The following is a 7,801-nucleotide window of genomic DNA, read 5'->3' as shown; positions in this document are numbered from 1 at the left end:
AGATCCAATTTCATCCACCTCATTAGAACTGATTCAAAAGTTTCCTTTTTAATGGCTGAGTAATACTCCATTGTGTATATGTACCACCGCTTTCTTATCCATTCATCTGCTGATGGACATCTAGGTTGCTTCCATGTCCTGGCTATTATAAACAGTGCTGCGATGAACACTGGGGTACACATGTCTCTTTCAATTCTGGTTTCCTCAGTGTGTGTGCCCAGCAGTGGGATTGCTGGGTCATAAGGCAGTTCTGTTTCCAGTTTTTAAAGAATCTCCACACTGTTCTCCATAGTGGCTGTAATAGTTTGCATTCCCACCAACACTGTAAGAAGGTTCCCTAGGAAAAGATCATTTTAAAAGACATGTAGTTACTTCTAATCATCCTATCCTTGGCAACATAGAAAAAAGAAACAATCAGAAATAAAAAATGTTTCTTACAGGTTTCCAGTTGCCATGAGGAAGTGGGGTGGGGGAGGGAAGTATTGGGAGTTTGGGATTAGCAAATGCAAACTATTATATATACCATGAATACATAACAAGGTCCTACTGCATAGCACAAAAAGCCATTTTCAGCATCCCATAATAAACTGTGTGGTAAAGAATATGAAAAAATATATGTGTGTGTGTATACTGAATCACTTTACTATACAGCAGAAATTAACACAACATTGGAAATCAATCACATTTCAATAATATTTTAAAAAATCTAAAATACTTCTTAAATTCCAGCAAATGAATAAAATCAAAATGGGATTGGCTTTCCCCTTTCTTTACAAGGGAGGCATGACATCAAAGAGTGATTTGCCTAATGTCTCTTGCTCCCACCAGGACAAGGTGACTGTCATGCTACAGACGGGGTGAACTCCAGGGATGTTTGGCCACTGGTCCGCTTTCCAGGGAAGAATGCTGCTGCTGTACAATGAAGCACTGAAACTGTAGACAGGACAGAGGACTAGAAACTGAGAAGCAATGCCTCAGCTGTCTTGGGCAGATTACCTGAGTTCTAGAGAGAGTTCCAGAAAAACATCTATTTCTGCTTTATTGACTATGCCAAAGTCTTTTCTGTGTGAATCACAATAAACTGTGGAAAAATTTTGAAAGAGATGGGAGTACCAGACCACCTGACCTGCCTCTTGAGAAATCTGTATGCAGGTCAGGAAGCAACAGTTAGAACTGGACATGGAACAACAGACTGGTCCAAATAGGAAAAGGAGTACGTCAAGGCTGTATATTGTCACCCTGCTTATTTAACTTATACGCAGAGTACATCATGAGAAGCGCTGGACTGGAAGAAGCACAAGCTGGAATCAAGAGTGTCGGGAGAAATATAAATAACCTCAGATATGCGGATGACACCACCCTTATAGCAGAAAGTGAAGAGGAACTAAGAAGCCTCTTGATGAAAGTGAAAGGGAAGAGTGAAAAATTTGGCTTAAAGCTCAACATTCAGAAAACGAAGATCATGGCATCTGGTCCCATCACTTCATGGGAAATAGATGGGGAAACAGTGGAAACAGTGTCAGACTTTATTTTTGGGGGGCTCCAAAATCACTGCGGATGGTGACTGCAGCCATGAAATGAAAAGACACTTACTCCTTGGAAGAAAAGTTACGAGCAACCTAGATAGCATATGCAAAAGCAGAGACATTACTTTGCCAACTAAGGTCCATCTAGTCAAGGCTATGGTTTCTTCCAGTAGTCATGTATGGATGTGAGAGTTGGACTGTGAAGAAGGCTGAGCACTGAAGAATTGATGCTTTTGAACTGTGGTGCTGGAGTAGACTCTTGAGAGTCCCTTGGACTGCAAGGAGATCCAGTCAGTCCATTCTGAAGATCAGCTCTGGGATTTCTTTGGAAGAAATGATGCTAAAGCTGAAACTCCAGTACTTTGGCCACCTCATGCGAAGAACTTACTCATTGGAAAAGACTCTGATGCTGGGAGGAATTGGGGGCAGGAGAAGAAGAGGACGACAGAGGATGAGATGGCTGGATGGCATCACGGACTCGATGGACGTGAGTCTGAGGGAACTCCGGGAGTTGGTGATGGACAGGGAGGCCTGGCGTGCTGTGATTCATGGGGTCGCAAAGAGTCGGACACGACTGAGCGACTGAAGTGAACTGAACTGAGCCACCTGAAGATGTCGTGGCCCCTAACCAAGGCAGATCTGAGTGTCTCAGTCTGGAGATCCCTGGAGATAAGGGCCCGACCTTGGCCAGGCAGTCCCTGAGGTTAGACAGAGCCATCTTGTACTCAGGAACTCTCTCCCATTCTCTGCTTCATATTCCGTTTCACATGCACTAGATTACAGAGCATCATTTCCCCTCTCCTCCCAGGCCACCTCATGAAACACTGGCAGTCATTAACAGATTTTTTCTGCAGTGCCAGCTGTAGGAAGAAGCAAATGCTTCTTTAGCATATCCTTCACACTGTGAGGAACGTAACCTGGGAGGGACATGTACTTCTGCTTACCATAGTCATAGAGGATCTTTCTTTGCAGTCTTCAATTTTGTTTAACTGTCCATGTCAGGAAGCCACATGGTCAAGTGGTGTAAATATGGACAAAGATCTCACATGGTGTACGTATCGAAGAAGAAGTGGGACAGATCCAAGATGCGTTCAGGAATTGAGTCCTGTAGGACTTGCCCAGTTAGTCGTGGGAAGGAAGGACCGTGAGGATTCTAGACCAACCAAATCCAGCCCATTTATTTCTGTATGACCCACGACCTAAGAATGGATTTTACATTTTTCAATAGCTGGGAAAAAATCAAAAGGAACCTATCATTGTGGAACCTATGAAAATTATGTGAAAACTTTTTAGTGCACCTAATTGAAGATTGATTGGAACACAGCCCCACCCACTTGCTACATGCTGTCTAATGACTGCTTTCATTCTGCAACGGCAGGGCTGACTAGTTGCGACAGAGGCCGTATGGCTGGCCAAGCCCCAAACAGTTCCCATTTGGCTTTATACGGAAAATGTACACTGACCTAGGTGACTCGTGGGTTCCTGGCCTGGGTAACTGGATGGGAGATATTGTCATCACTGAGACGGGAAACACAGGAAGAAGAGCAGGTGTTCAGGGAAGAGCAGGAGGTCAGGTGGGGGCATGGTGATCCTGAAGTACCCATGGGTCTCCAAGGGGAGAAGCCCAGCAAGCAGCTGGGTATAGATTCTAGAACTTAGGAGAGAGGCTGCAGCTGGACGCCAAGCCAGGGAATCTTGACACCCTTCCGGTTCTACCTACCGAAGTAAACATGCGAAACCCCATAGTCTTCTTCCCACTCTGGGTAAGGAGCTGAGAGTTCCAGGTTTGTTCTCAGGGCCAGTGTTTGGTTTAGCCATAAAGCTGACATTTCTTTTAGAACCCTAAAGATGTGGCAAGGTGCAGGTGAAGGTGAGATGGCTTTTGAGAATTTATTTGAGAATTGGAATGATCTTCGGTTTAGTCTCCAGTCTTCCTAGGATTTTAAGGCCTGTTCTTGTTTAAAGTGGGCTTCCCGGATGGCTTGGTGGGTAAAGAATTGACCTGCAATGCAGGAGACTCAGGTTTGATTCCTGGAGGAGGGCGTGGCACCCCATTCCAGTATTCTTGCCTGGAGAAGCCCATGGACAGAGGAGCCTGGTGGGCTACAGTCCATGGGGTCGCAAAGTATCTGACACGACTGATGATACCTGGTGAGCACACATGCACACACTTGTCGAAATTACAGCTGCATGATGAGGGAGGACATAGGTGGATCTTTTGAGTTTGTTGTCCTAGGTTGTACTTTGGCAGAGAGGGGAAAAGCAAACCAAAATGTAGCATTTTTCTATTCCTGAATTCAGATTCCTTCGGAAAACCACTGCATTTTTACTATATAAAAATAACATTAGAATATTAGTGAAAGTGAAAGTGAAGTCACCCAGTCGTGTCCGACTCTTTGCGACCCCGTGGACTGTAGCCCACCAGGCTCCTCCGCCCATGGGATTCTCCAGGCAAGAATACTGGAGTGGGTTGCCATTACTCAGCCATAAACAAGAAGAAATTAATGCCATTTGCAGGAACATGAATGGACTTAGAGATTGTCATATTGAGTGAAGTAAGGAAGACAAACATCATATGATACTGCTTATATGTGAAATCTAAAAAAAAAATGGTACAAATGAATTCATTTGCAAAACAGAAATAGAGTCACAAAGCAAAAGAGACACAGATGTATAGAACAGTCTGTTGGACTCTGTGGGACAGGGAAAGGGTGGGATGATTTGGGAGAATGGCATTGAAACATGTATAATATCATATGTGAAATGAATCACCAGTCCAGGTTCGATGCATGATACAGGGTGCTTAAGGCTGGTGCACTGGGAAGACCCAAAGGGATGGTAAGGGGAGGGAGGTAGGTTCAGGATGGGAAACACATGTATACCCGTGGCAGATTCATGATGATGTATGGCAAAACCAATACAATATTGTAAAGTAATTAGCCTCTGATTAAAATAAATAAATTTATATTTTTAAAAGGGTAAAAAAAAAGAAATAGAGTCATAGGTGTAGAAAACAGATTTCTGGTTACTAGGGTGGAAACTGGTGTTAGGGAGGGATAAATTTCGAACATTAGGATTGACACGTATAGACTACTATGTATATGTATATGTATAACTAATGAGAACCTACTGTATAGCAACAGGGAACTCTACTCAATGCTCTGTGATGACCTAAATGGGAAGGAAATCCAAAAGAGAAGGCATATATGTATACATATAGCTGATCCACTTTGCTGTACACCAGAAATTGACAAAGCATTATAAAGCAACTGTACTCCAATAAAAAAATTTTTAATGAAAAAAAATGTCGATTCCTCTGGACACCACTTATTTCATTGATTTGAACTGTTGCCTAAGTCCGATGTACTTAGGAAGCTTTGGTAACAGAGACAGAAGTGGGTGATCCAAGGGCCTGGAAAAAGAGGCTGGGTACCGTCTAGCAATTGCCTTCCGATGTCAGGGAACTGAAGCTTTCCTCCTCCTTCCTTGCTTCCTCATCATTTTATTCTCCTGCCTCTGTCCTCTTTTTTCCTTGATTCATCTCCATGTGGTGGTTCAGAGTGTGAATTTCTACACTAGATTCCCTGGGTTCAGATTCTAGCTGACTACTTATCGATGGTGTGATCTCAAACAACTTATCTAGCTTCACTGTGCCTCAGCTTCCCCAGTCATAAGGAGGTGGGTGATATTAGTAATTGCCTCACAAAGTTGCAGTGAGTATAAAATGAGCTCGTGTGTGCAAAGCTCACCTGTAGACCAAGTGCCAGATTAGAAATGAGGGTCAGGAGGCCCACTCCCACTTGTGGTATGCAGGTACATATGTGTGCGCCTGCTAAGTCGCTTCAGTTGTGTCTAACTCTTTGTGAACCTATGGACTGTAGCCTGCCAGGCTCCTCTGTCCACAGGATTGTACAGGCAAGGAAACTGGAGTGGGTTGCCATGGACTCCTTGCCCTCCTCCAAGGAATCTTCCCGGCCCAGGAATGGAAGCCGCGACTCTTACGTATCCTGCATTGGCAGGCAGGTTCTTTACCACTACCATCCTGGGAAGCCCGGTATGCAAGGACACAACAGGGTAACAGTTGTGGCTGAGGGTAAAAAAGTCCCTAGTAGGAAAGAGATCTCCCAGTGAATTTACTGATGGGATGACCAGCAAAAGGGTCCTTGAGGACGAACCAGCTGGTGGGGCAGCTTTCAGGGAGTTCAGTGAGGCACGTGGTAGAGGTACTCTGCACTCCTGACCTTAGAGGCCAGATACATTTTTGTTGTGGGTGGCTGCCTGGGCACAGTAGGGTGTTGCGCAGCACCCCAGGTCTCTAGCCCACTTCCCAAAATGTCTCCAGTCATTGCCAGATGTCTTGGCATTGATCCTGCCCAATGATCAATCCCAATTAAGAACCACAGTTCTAAGATGTAAGGGACCAGGGAACAAAGGAATAACCAAAGAAGTGAGCATGTGTGAGGTCGGCCAGCAGGTGATGGTGGGGAAGCTCAGGGTCTATACACTCATACCTGCATACCACAAGCAGGAGCGGGCAGCCTCACCCTCATTTCTAACCTGGCAGTTGGTCTACAGGCAGGCTATGTTTGGAATCTGAGGATGCTCAAGGTCTGCCTCACCATCCCTGTAGCTGTCCTTTCCACTTCCTGGTGAAGCCTTTCTCACTACTAGTGACCCTCCAACTTGTTAACTTGGACAAACAATTTCAGTTCTATCACTGCTGCCAACTATAAAGCAGTTTAATTCCTCTAAGAAGACCCAAGACGTCTAAGATATTAGCCCTGAAGGAAAAAAGCATTAGCTGGAGAAGACTATCTACTGAAAGACATAAAAATAAAGTCCTGAATCATTGGAGGTGCATGTGTGTACCTTGTCACAATTACAAAGATGTGGTGGCTTGCTGGGCTCCTGGAAAGAGGAAGTGCAAGATACCCACTCCACTCTGCTCCCTCCTGGAAGAGGGGGTGGGATGATGAGGTAGCTGACTTCCTAGGGATGTCCCAACATCGGATCAGGGGGAGGAAGCAGAGCAGGGCCAGGGCTGATTTACTGAGAGCCATGCAAAGGAAGAAATCCGTGCTGCAGAATACCTGGCCAGGAGGGAGCCTGAGGGTAGAGAGGTATCCATCTGCGAGATAAATTTCAGATTTGGGGTAAAGAGAGAGAAACTACAGCCAGTTCCATCTCAAGACATTTCCCTAGTGCAGGCTTCTCAGATCCTGACTAACTAAATGTCAGTTTCCCCCAAGTTGCAGTGGCTGCAGAAACTTGCTGAAATGCCCTTCAGTGAGATGAGCTGGAGTTATGGGTCACGGTGCAGGAACTGGTTCATCCAGACAGCGAGCACTGAGCAGCTAGTGTGAGAAGAGCACACAGCACAGGGGGGTGGGGAGCTCTTGGCGAGAAGAAGAGACTGAGCAGAGGAGGACAGGACCCAGGAGGCCCTGGGAGGGAGGGGCCGGCACTCGCCTGCTAGACACAGAGACTGCAGACCTCACTCCAGGTCCCATCACCCAAAGTGAGGACGAAATGTCTTTAAACAAGATTGGCTGGGCAAATTTTCCCCTACAGGATTTCTATAGCTGCAGAGAAATGGGTAAGAAATGGGGACAGAAACTGAAAACTTTTTCATCTATTTTAAGAGAGCTGGTGATCTGTGAACGTAGATAGAAGAAATCCAAATGAGAAACATACATTAAATTCAACTGAAGGAGGCTATGGCTTTAGAGACTCTCTAGAGAGGAAATACCGAGGGAGTAACTCCTATCAGTTCAATCATTAACCGAAAACCACTTCTGTGTAATTCTGATAGTGGAAGGAAGCCAGAGGAGGTAAGCCGAGGGGCCCAAGAGTTTAGGGGCATAAGGGACGGATGGTCGATGCTCAGATGTGTGTGGAAGCTACAAAGATCAATAACTGGCTACTGTACAGGAAGACAGACACAGGGCAGGGTTCGTATGCAGTCAGCATGTGCCAGTATGGCAGCATTGATTGCTATCAGCCGGCAGCTTTGTATGTTTTGTCGGTGGCTTCCGTGGTGGCTCAGATAGGTAAAGAATCTGCTTGCAATGCAGGAGAGCCCGATTCGATCCCTGGGTAGGGAATGTCCCCTGGAGGAGGGCATGGCAACCCACTCCAGTCTTCTTGCCTTGAAAATCCTATGGACAGAGGAGCCTGGCACGCTACAGTCCATCGGGTCGCAAAGAGTCAGACATGACTGAGTGACTTTCACTTTCCATAACAAAGGAGGATGTGGTGGTGGTGGTGGTGGGATT

This window comes from Capricornis sumatraensis, chromosome X (assembly GCF_032405125.1).
Source record: "Capricornis sumatraensis isolate serow.1 chromosome X, serow.2, whole genome shotgun sequence".
In the NCBI taxonomy this organism is placed as follows: Eukaryota; Metazoa; Chordata; class Mammalia; order Artiodactyla; family Bovidae; genus Capricornis; species Capricornis sumatraensis.
Note: the sequence above shows the minus strand (reverse complement) of the source record.